Genomic DNA, 12,212 nt, shown 5'->3' with positions numbered 1-12,212 from the left:
TTTTGTTTGCCTGTAAAGTTTTAATTTCTCTGTCAAATCTGAATGAAATCTTTGCTGGGTAGAGTAATCTTGGTTGCAGGTTTTTTCCCTTTCATCACTTTAAATATGTCCCCCACTCCCTTCTCACTTGCAGAGTTTCTGCTGAAATATCAGCTGTTAACCTTATGGGGATTCCATTGTATGTTATTTGTTGTTTTTCCCTTGCTGCTTTTAATATTTTTTCTTTGTATTTAATTTTTGATAGTTTGCTTAATATGTGTCTTGGCATGTTTCTCCTTGGATTTATCTTGTATGGGACTCTCTGTGCTTCCTTGACTTAATTAACTATTTCCTTTCCCATATTTAGGAAGTTTTCATGTATAATCTCTTCAAATATGTTCTCAGTCCCTTTCATTTTCTCTTCTTCTTCTGGGATCCCTAAAATTCAAATGTTGGTTCATTTAATGTTGTCGCAGAGGTCTCTGAGACTGCCCTGAATTCTTTTCATTTTTTTTTCTTTATTCTGCTCTGCAGTAGTTATTTCCACTGTTTTATCTTCCAGGTCACTTATCCGTTCTTCTGCCTCAGTTATTCTGCTATTGATCCCTGCTAGAGAGTTTTTAATTTCATTTATTTTGTTGTTCATTACTGTTTGTTTGCTGTTTGGTTCTTCTAGGCCCTTGTGAAATGTTTCTTGCATTTTCTCCATTCTATTTCCAAATTTTGGGTCATCTTTACTATCATTATTCTGAATTCTTTTTCAGGTAGACTGCTTATTTCCTCTTCATTTGTTAGGTCTGGTGGGTTTTTACCTTGCTCCTTCATCTTCTGTGTGTTTCTGTGTCTTCTCATTTTGCCTAATTTCATGTGTTTGGGCTCTACTTTTCCCAGGGTGCTCTTACATAGTTCCCATTGTTTTTGATGTCTGTCCCCAGTGGCTAAGTTGGTTCAGTGGATTGTGTAGGCTTCCTGCTGGAGGGGACAAGTGCCTGTGTTCTGGTGGATGAGGCTGGATCTTGTCTTTCTGGTAGGCAGTCCACATCTGGTGGTGTGTTTTGAGGTGTCTGTAGCCTTATTATGATTTTAAGCAGCCTCTCTGCCAATTGGTGGTGTTGTGTTCCTCTCTTGCTAGTTGTTTGGCATAGGGTGGCCAGCACCAGAGCTTGTTGGTCTGAGCGGAGCTGGGTCTTGGCGTTGAGATGGAGATCTCTGGGAGACTTTCCCCATTTGATATTACGTAGAGCTGGGAGGTCTCTGGTGGACCAATATCCTGAACTTGGCTCTCCCACTCCAGAGGCACAGCCCTGACACCTGGCTGGAGCATGAAGAGACTGTCATCTGCACAGCTTAGAATAAAAGGGAGAAAATGAAATAAAGAAACAAAGAAGAAGATAAAATAAAATAAAATAAGGGCTTCCCTGGTGGTGCAGTGGTTGAGAATCTGCCTGATAATGCAGGGGACACGGGTTCGAGCCCTGGTCTGGGAGAATCCCACATGCTGCGGAGCAACTAGGCCCATGAGCCACAACTCCTGAGCCTGCGTGTCTGGAGCTTGTGCTCCACAACAAGAGAGGCTGTGGTAGTGAGAGGCCCGTGCACTGCGATGAAGAGCTGTCCCCGCTTGCCATAGCTAGAGAAAGCCCTCACACAGAAATGAAGACCCAACACAGCAAAATATATAAATAAATTAATAAACTCCTACCCCCAACATCTTCTAAAAATAAATAAATAAAATATTTTTTAAAATAAACAATAGGAAATAATTATTTTTTTAAAAAAAGAAAGTAATAAAAAAGAAAGAAAGAAAGAAAGAAGAGAGCAACCAAGCAGAAAACAAATGTACCAATGATAACAAGAGCCAAAAACGATATGAAAAAAAAAGAAAAAGAATAAAAAAGAAAAACGGGCAAACAGAACCCTAAGACAAATGGTAAAAGCAAAGCTGTACAGACAAAAATCACACAGAAGTATACACATACACACTCACAAATAGAGAAAAAGGGGAAAAAATATATTTATATTGTTGCTCCCAAAATCCACCTCCTCATTTTGGGATGATATGTTGTCTATTCAGGTATTCCACAGATGCAGGATACATCACGTTGATTGTGGAGATTTAATCTGCTGCTCCTGAGGCTGCTGGGAGAGATTTCCCTTTCTCTTCTTTGTTAGCAGAGCTCCTGGGTTTAAGCTTTGGATTTGGTCCCACTTCTGTGTGTATGTCGCCTGAGGACGTCTGTTTTTCGCTCAGAGAAGATGGGGTTAAAGGAGCAGCTGATTTGTGGGCTCTGGATCAGTCAGGCCGGGGGGAGGGTAGGTTATGGAGTTCTGCATGAACCTGTGGTGGCAGAGGCTGGCGTGATGTTGCAATAGCCTGAGACGCACCATGTGTTCTCCTGGGGAAGTTGTGTCTGGATCACGGGACCCTGGCACTGGTGGGCTGCACGGGATCCCAGGACGGGAGGTATGGATAGTGATCTGTGCTTGCACACAGGCTTCTTCATGGATGCAGCAGCAGCCTTAGCGTCTCAAGCCCGTCTCTGCGGTCCATGCTGATAGCCATGGTTCGCGCCCATCTCTGGAGCTCCTTTAAGCAGCACTCTTAATCTCCTCTCCTTGCACACCAGGAAACAAAGAGGCAAGAAAAAGTCTCTTGCCTCTTCGGTAGCTCCTGACTTTTTCCCGGACTCTCTCCTGGTTAGCTGTGGCGCACTAACCCCCTTCAGGCTGTTTTCACGCAGCCAACCCCAGTCCTCTCCCGGGATCTGACCTCCAAAGCCTGAGCCTCAGCTCCCAGCCCCCACTCGTCCCAGCGGGTGAGCAGACAATCGTCTCAGGCTGGTGAGTGCTGGTTGGTGCCGACCCTCTGTGTGGGAATCTCTCCACTTTGTCCTCCACAACCCTGTTGCTGTGCTCTCCTTCGTGGCTCTGAAGTTTCCCCCTCTGTCACCCGCAGTCTCTGCCCACGAAGGGGCTTCCTAGTGTGTGGAAAACTTTCCTCCTTCACAGCTCCCTCCCACTGGTGCTGGTCCCATCCATATTCTTTTGTCTCCTTTTTTTCCTTTTTCTCTTGTGCTACCCAGGTACGTGTGGAGTTTATTGCCTTTTGGGAAGTCTGAGGTCTCCTGCCAGTGTTCAGTAGGTGTTCTGTAGGAGTTGTTCCTCATGTAGATGTATTTCTGATGTATTTGTGGGGAGGATGGCAATCTCCATGTCTTACTCTTCCACCGTCTTGAAGCTCCTCCCCTACTTGCATTCTTAAGCTCCAGTGTTTTGGGGTTTTTTTTTGTTTTTCTTCTTGTAATGCTTTCTATTTCTTTGTTGAACTTATTTTGTTAATGTATTGCTTACTGATTTTGTTTAGCTGTCAATCTATGTTCTCTTGTAGCTCATTGGGCTTCATTAAGACAATTATTATGAATTTTTGTCACCCAGTTCTTAGATCTCTATTTCTTTAAAGTCAACTTCTGGAACTTTATTAGTTTCTTTTCATGTTGTCATGTTTCCCCAATTATTCATTATTTTTGTAACCTTGTATCATTTTCTTGTACATTTGAGGAAGATATCATCTCTTCCATTCTCTAGAGATTGTCTTCAGTAAAGAAATAACTTCACCAGTCAGCCCGACCTGGGGTTCTGCGCAAGGCAGCTGGTAGCATCTGCATGTTGGTAGAACCCAATGCCAGTGGTCTTCTGTCAGTCATTTCTGGCTGGCTGTGCTCTGCATTCTGGTAGGGCTGGATGGATGATATCTGCAGTCAGTTGGGGCAGCTGGAAGTCTCCACAGCTTGGTAGGGCCAACTGGCTGGGCTTCATGATCTGGTAGGGTCATAGGCTCTGCTGCTGGTTGGGACTGCTAGCAAGGTTAACTGGTTGAGCAGGGCTGTTGACTAAGCTTTCTGGTCAGACAGGGCTACTGGCTAGACTCACTAGTCAGTGGGGCCACTGATGAGGTTCCCTGCTTGGGAAGGGCCTGTCACTTGCCTCGTGTTAGGTGGTGATTTTTGCTGATCTCTGGAGTAGGACAGAACTCCTGACTATGTTCCTTGGTTAGGTAAGCCTACTGACTGAAATCCCTGGTCAGATGGGGCTCCTGAGTAAGCTCTCTGGTCAGATGGGTCCATTAGTTGGGCCCCTTGGTGAGGAAGGGATACTGATTGGACTCCCCAGTATTGTGGGACCAATTGGAGGAGTTCTGCAGCCAGGTTGGCTGTTTGGGACGGCTCCTCAGTTGGGTAAAGTCATTGCTAAGGTCTCAATCAGGAGTGGCAGCTCCTGGGGGCATAGAGTGATGGGCCTAATATCAAGATCTGTGCATCAGTTACTGAGATCTCCCTTTTACTTTTTTCCAGGTGGTCTAACCATACCAATTCCCCCCATATTCTTTGTGAGGGAAATCAGAAAGAGGCCTCTCAGGCAGCACCCTGGAACAGTGGAGAATCTGAATATTCACCTGAGTGTCTCTTTCCTCCACTGGAGAAATCACAGGCCAAGGGGTCTGCACTCAGCAGGGTACTGAGACAACCTGGGAGACTGGCATGTGAATAAACTGAAACCATTCCTCTTATTCTTTCCAATGCACTTTTTCTTGTTTTCTTTTTTTTTTTTTTGTGGTCTACTCTCTCAAAGACATTCTCATCTGTGGATAGTTGCTAATTCAGTGGTTCTGGGAGGGAAACAGGACTGGGGACACTGTACTGTGCCATCTTTCTGATATCACTCCTTTTGGGCAGTCATTTTAATTGAAATTGCATTGACACTTCAAATCAAGTTGGGGAGATTCAGTATCTATAGTATTGAATCTTCCTTTCAATGAAAATGGCATTTGCCTTTATTTATTTAGGTAGTATTAGTGTCTTCCAAAAACTTATTAATTACATATATAGATGTGTGTGTGTGTGTGTATGAATCAGTCATAGCAAAACTTTTGTTACATTTTTTAAATGATTCATAATTTAAAATTAAATTCTATAGCTCTTGCTAGTGTGTGCAACTAAATCTTGTATATTAATATTCATCTTCTAGTCTTTCATACTGATACATTTTTTAGTTATTTATTTTATTTTCAAATCCTTCTACATTTAGTGTATTTTCCTAGTCTTACCACACTGACTAGCACTTTTAGAGCTATGTTGAATAACTGTAGTATAGTAGATATCATGTTTTTTAACTGATTTTAAAAAGGATATTTCACCATTTCATTACTAAGAATACTGTTTACTAAATTTTGTTAAATAATCTGTTATGATAAGAAGTGTTTTCTATACTTTCTTTTCTGACAGTGTTAACATTAATGGTGTTACATTAAATATCTTTTCTGCTTTTACTGAGATGGTTTATTGATTTTTTTGATTTATTAGAAGAATGAAACGCATTTGCACACTTTTATCAATATATAATTGACGTATGATAAAATTTAAACTTTTGAAGTATATAATTCTGTGGGCTTTAGAAACCCCATACCCAAATTCTTCAATACTGTCAGGCTCAAGCCCTAGATACCACAAATTTACTTTCAATCTGTATTGATTTGCCTATTGTTGGCATTGCATATAAATTAAATCATAAAATATGTGGCCTTTTGGGACTGACTTCTGTCATGTGATATTTCTTCTTTCATTCTTTTCTATTATAGCCATCCTAGTGAGTATAAAGTGTTATATCATTGTGTTTTTTATTTGCATCCCCCTAAAGACTAATGATACTGAGCATCTTTTCATTTGCTTATGGCCCATTTGTATATCTTTTTTTAGAGATGTATTGTATGGTTTAACCTTGAAAATATTCAATGTGAACTTCAGAAAAATGTGTATTCTGCTTTTGGTAAGTAGAGTATTTCACAGGAATCATATTTTCTCCCCTCTGAGTATTTGTTATTGTGTTGTAGTTGTTATTCTCTGTTTAGTGATTTTTTTCTGAACTAATTCTGTAATGTCTGTATTCTTTCTCATATGTGACCACTGCAATCTTTCCTTAGCTTAATTGTCAACAAATATTTGGACAGAAATTTTCTTAACTTCCTAGGAACAATAAGTCCCCAATCTTTGCCAAGCATCTCTGTGCATGTTGGGACAAAACTTCACACTCATATAAACTTATAAATAAGTTTATAGCTACTCTCAAAAATAGTCAAAGGTCTAGAGAAACCAAGTGAATTCCCAATTAACAAAAAGCCACATTCAGAGCAGTAGGAAATTTTGTGGGGTATTTATTTACCCTTGCTCCAACTCCTCCTTTCCATGATACAGCATGGTCAGGAGGAAGCAATGGCCTAATTCCCAATGGCCTCCCTTGAACCACTGGGTAATGAGAAAATCTTATTTGTAATGTTTACCTGTCTGGGGAATACCTGAGGAACTGTTTTGTTTTCGTTTCTGCCGGACTCAGGGCTCAGATAGGAAAAGCGGCACAGCTCAGTTCTTAAGTTATAAAAAGCTGCTGTAAATAGTAAGGGATTGCCCATAAAAGTTGAGGGGGGATACAGAGCTTCAGATGCCTGTGACAAGAAATTACATGTAGAGGAATATGATAGAACATTTAAACCACTGAGAAATAGCTAAGGTCATACTCTTCAGTTAATTAAGACATTCAAAAGCAGGCATGTATAAGAAAAAGAGAACATACACACAGAAAAGACAGACAAGATACGTGAACATAAAAGACCTGAGAATACCTTAAGCTTTCACCATGGGCTGATACCAAGTCTCATAATATTTCTTGATGATTAATGAAGGCATTTCACAGCAAGAAGCCAGTCTGCAAAGACAGGAAAATGTGGCTGTTTTTTCAAATGCTCAGTTTTCAACAAAACATCACAAGACATTCAAAGATAAAGGAAAATATGGTAAATTAAAAGGAAGAAAATAAAATGGCAGAAAGCATCCACGAGGAAACAAAGGCATCAGACATACTACACAAAGACTTAAAAACATGTATCTTAGATACATTCAAAGAGCTGAAGAAAAACATAGACAAAGAACTAAAGTAAAATAAATAGAGAAATTATACATGAACAAAATTAGAATGTTTACAAAGAGATAGGAATGATAAAAAGAATCAAACATAAATTGTGGAGATATAAATTAAATAACTGAATTTAAAAAAATCATTAGAAGGGTTCAAAAAGTCAGTGTTTTCTGACCTGAGCAGGCAGAAACAGATTAAGTTAACTTAAAGATGTGACATTTGAAATTTTCAAGTCTGAGGAAAAGAAAGAAAAAAATGAAGCAAAGTAAGCAGAACCTAAGTACTTATAGGCCACAATCAAGTGGATTGATATATACGCTATGGAAGTCCCGAGAATAAAAAGGAAAGGAAAGGTGCAGAGATTATTTGCAGAAATAATTGGCCAAAAATTTAAAAAATCTGAGTAAAAGACATACAAATCCAAGTTGCTCCAAAAACTTCACATAAGAAGCACCCAAAGAGACACACAACCAGACATATTACTATCAAACTGTCAAACTCTAACACCAGACAGAATCCTGAAAATAGCAAGAGACTTATCATGTACAAGGGATCTCTAGTAAGATTATTAAAGTATTCTTCAGCAGAAACCTTGTAAGCCAGAAGCATTGGGATCATATATTAAAATGCTGAAAGAAAAAAAGAAAACTGTCAATCAAAAATTCTATATCTGGCAAAAATATACTTCAAAAATGAGAGAGAAATTAAATCATTCTCAGCAAAACACAAGCTGAGGGTGTACATTACCACTAGACTTATTCTACTAGAAATGTTAATCAGAATAGTTCAAGCTGAAATGAAAGGACACAAGACAGTAACTCATAGCCATTGAAAATATAAATATCCTCAGTAAAGGTAAATGTATAGACAAGTATGAAAATGTGATTATTGGTTAGCCAAATACATTTTAAAAATTTTCTACAGGATTTAAAAAACATGTAGAGAAAAATAATTATAAATCTAGCTACTGTGTACAAAATACATAAATATGTTATAAAGTGGGGGTGATGAGCTATAAAGGAGTAGAACTTTGTATGCTATTGAAGTTAAGTTGGTATCAATTTAAAACAGATTATTATAATTTTAGGATATTATATGAAATTCACATGGTAATCACAAAAATAATATCTATAGAGTATACTCAGAAGGAAATGAGAAGGGAATTAAAAGGTGTCACTACCAAAAATGGCTGAAAAATTAAGAAGGCAGTGATGGAGTAAATGAGGGGGAAATGCTGTAATAGCTACAGAAAATAACAAAATGGCAAAAGTAAGTCCTTCCCTTTCAGTACTTATTATAAATGTAAATGGATTAAATTCCCATATCAAAATGTAAAAATAAGTAGAATGGATATAAAACAGGATCCACTATGGGCTACCAGAACCCAATTTAGATCTACAAACACATATAGGTTGAAAGTGAAAGTATGGAAAAAGGAGATTCCGTGCAAATATTAACAAAAAGAGAGCTGGAGTGATTATACTAATATCAGAAAAATTATACTTTGTCGAAAATTGATACAAGGGACAAAGAAGAACTTTATATATTGATACAAGAGTCAACTCTCCAACAATATATAGCAATTATAAACATATAGTCAGCCCTTCGTATCTGCAGGTTTTGCATCTGTGGATTCAACTAACAATATACAGAAAATATTTTAAAAATAAAAATTTCAGAAAGTTGTAAAAAGTAAAACTTGAATTGACAGCATGCCAGACTATTTACATAACATTTACATTTTATTAGATATTATAAGTAATCTAGAGATGATTTAAAGTATATGGGAGAATGTGTGTAAGTTATGTGCAAATACTACACCATTTTGTATGAGAGACTTGAGCATCCACAGATTTCGGTATCCATAGGGGATCCTGGAACCAATCCCACATGGATAGGAGGGAAGACTGTATATACATGAAAGATCAGAGCTCCAGCAAAAAGTAGTGCTAATAGGAAATTTTATAGCTATAAATTTCAACTATTAAAAATAAGGAAGATATCAAATCAACACCCTAACTTTACATCTTAAGAACTCGGACAAAGGAGACCATCTTTTAAAGGATTCAGAGTGCCCTGGGAGACAGGCTTGCAGGAAGTGCTTCATTACCTATAGTGCACTGGCACTGACTAACAGGACTTGAACTGACTGTCACTAGGAAGTATGGTCCAGTTGCCAACAGCCAACACAGTGAAAGGGTGACATATTTCACTATGAGTATGCTAAGGACACCTCTAAACTTCCTCCATGTCAGGCAGATGAAGTTACTACTTTATTTCACCACCTTGCTGGTAACTGAAATTGTATTATCCCTGCAGCTCACTCAGTTCTATCTCTCTGCATTTAGATAGCTCCAGTGACTCTCAGAACTCCCCTGTCTGTTCCCTTTGTTCTACTCTAGAAGTGAGCCTGCCAGAGCCAGGCAACTGTGTCTTCTTTCCATAATTCACTTAACTGAACAATTCAGCTCTATTTGAAGACTTTCTGCCTTGGTCTCTGGAGCCCCCATGCTTAGGATTGTAATGAGGAACGGGCCTGAAGCAGTCCCATACCTTGGAGTTTATTTGAATATGGTTAACTCTCTCATTTTAGGGCTCTGTAAAAGATATAGTGAAATTTCTCTTGAAATGAATTACTGTAGGAGAAAAATTGCATACATATATATTTTAAAATAAAATACCTCTATATAGGCCTAGTTGAACAATTATGTAAATGAAATTTGTTTTTTTAAAGTAATAACAAACTGGAACTTTTTTCTAGAAAAGGCAAAGCAACAACAAAAAGAGGCGCAGGGTGAGCCTGATGCCCACCCTCCAGACACGTGTCCCAGAAAGGGGTATATTGGTTCCTTCGGAGCCAAACAGCCTCTCACTACTTCTCCCCCAGATTGCTTGGTAGTTTGTCAGTGGGTGATCCTTGTTGCTGTCCCCTTGCATCATCCAGCCCTGCAGAGCCCTACAAATCCCAGTCATGTGTGAATCCATCTCCATCTAAGTTGGCTGGACTGGAGTCCAGTTTGGCAATGACTGCTGAGATCTCTACCTCCTGAAAAATAGTGTCCAGCCCAGTGACCAGATGCCACATGATAAGATCATTAGGGGAGGAGATGACTCTTTTAACACTCTCTTCATTGAGATGGATGCTGGCAAACATGGGCTCAGGGTAGTGTTTCTAGAGCTGGAACTCATGGCCATTACGAAGTTCACACTGGCACCTACCACCAGCTCTTCCATTCTGAGCGGCTCATCATGGGCAAAGAAGATTCTAACAATAACTATGCCCATGGGTACTACACCATTGACAAAGAGATCATTGACCTTGTCTTGGACCAAATTTGAAAGTGGCTGAACAGTACATAAGTCTTCAGGGCTTCTTGGTTTTCCACAACTTTGGTGGGAGGACTGGTTTTTGGTTCACCTTCCACCTGATGGAATGGTCTCTCTGTTGATGATGGCATGATCTCCAAGGTGGAGTTCTCCATTTATCCACCACCTAGATTTCCACAGCTATAGTTGAACCCTACAATTCCATTCTCACCACCCTGGAACACTGTGATTGTGCCTTGATGATAGACAATGAGGTCATCTATGACACCAGCTGTAGAAATCTTGATATTGAGCACTCAACTCAACTAACTAGTTGAGTTAGCACTCAACTAACCTTAACCATCCTATACATAACCCTATTAGCCCGATTGTGTCCTCCATCACTGGTTCCCTTAGATTTGATGGAGCACTGAATGTTGATCTGACAGAATTACAGACCATCCTGGTTCCCTATCTCCACATGTACTTAACTCTAGCTACATTTGCCCCCATCATCTCTGCTGAGAAAGCCTACCAAAAACATCTTACTATAACAGAGACCACCAAGGCATGGCTTGAGCCAGCCAACCAGATGGTGAAATGTAACCTTCACCGTGGCATATACATGGCTTGCTGCCTGTTGTACTGTGGTGATGTGGTTTCCAAAGATGTCAATGCTTCCATTGCCACTATCAAGACCAAGTGCACCATCCAATTTGTGGATTGGTGCCCCACTGGCTTCAATGTTGACCCTAATTACCAGCATCCCATTGCAGTATCTAGTGGAAACCTGGCCAAAGTACCATGAGCTGTGAGCAACACAATAGCCATTACTGAGGCCTGGATTTGCCTAGACAACAAGTTTGACCTGATGTATGCCAAGTGCGTCTTTGTTCACTGGTATATTGGTGAGGGTATGGAGGAAAGAGAGTTTTCTGAGGTCTAGGAGGACATGGTTGCACTTGAGAAAGATTATGAGAAGGTTGGAGTGGATAGTGCTGAGGGATAGGATGAGGGTGAAAAGTATTAACCTTCTGTTGCAAATTTACACTACATTTTCTTGAGACTGTCTTATTTATGTTGCTCTGTGAAGCTGTCTATTGTGGCCCTAACTTGTCAACAAAAGTGACATTTCCATTAACAAAAGGAATAAGAACAAACTAAACCCAAGACTTAAAGAAGGAAAAAAATAATAAAGGTTGGAGTGGATATAAATAAAGTAGCAATTAGAAAAATAAGAGAGAAAATCAATGAAACCGAGATTGGTTCTTCAAAATGATCAACAAAATTTACACACCTTTACTTAAATGGACTAAGAGAAAGAAGCCACAAGTAGCCAAAAATCAGAAATGAAAGTGGAAATATGACTACTGATTTTGCAAAAATATATAGGATTATAAGAGTTGTGAACAATTGTTAAGTCAACAAATTAAATAACTTGAATGGACAACTTCCTAGAAAAACATAAGATTGAATCATAAAGAGATAAAAAATCCTGAATATACTTATACTTAGTGAAAAGACTGAATTGTCAAAGAGAAAGACAGGCATGTGTTAAAGTTGGCAAGACACACTTTACTCAGGCTACTGTAGGATGGAAGAGAGATGTTAGTATTAACTGAATTCAACTCCACTGAAACAAAACGTGAGGCTTTTTAAATGCTGAGATGTACCAAAGGAAAACTACTGAAGGACATAGAAGGGGGTTTGAGTTGAAGAGGGGGATATTGGTCAATATGATTAGGCCCTCTGTGTTTGCTAATTGGCACTTATTGAAGTGAGGCTCCTACCCTCTACAGAGACTGCGAGATAAGAACCCTATTTTTCTTAATGATTCCATTTCAAAGGGATGGCTCCTATATCCTTGAAGAAAGCATTTCTGGATTATAGTAGATTTACATCTTAAAGGGACAGAGAAAGAATTCACAATTGCAAGTTTTCTAAAGTAAATGTTTTAATAA

General features: G+C 39.2%; 1 pseudogene; it reads left to right on the top strand.

Annotated features, from left to right (window-relative positions):
- Window positions 1–2,299: 2,299 nt before the first annotated feature.
- Window positions 2,300–11,281, top strand: LOC114906571 (annotated as a pseudogene).
- Window positions 11,282–12,212: the final 931 nt, after the last annotated feature.

This window comes from Monodon monoceros, unplaced genomic scaffold (assembly GCF_005190385.1).
Source record: "Monodon monoceros isolate NGI ecotype Baffin Bay Population unplaced genomic scaffold, NGI_Narwhal_1 Super_Scaffold_22, whole genome shotgun sequence".
In the NCBI taxonomy this organism is placed as follows: Eukaryota; Metazoa; Chordata; class Mammalia; order Artiodactyla; family Monodontidae; genus Monodon; species Monodon monoceros.
This window is presented reverse-complemented; position numbering and strand designations above follow the sequence as displayed.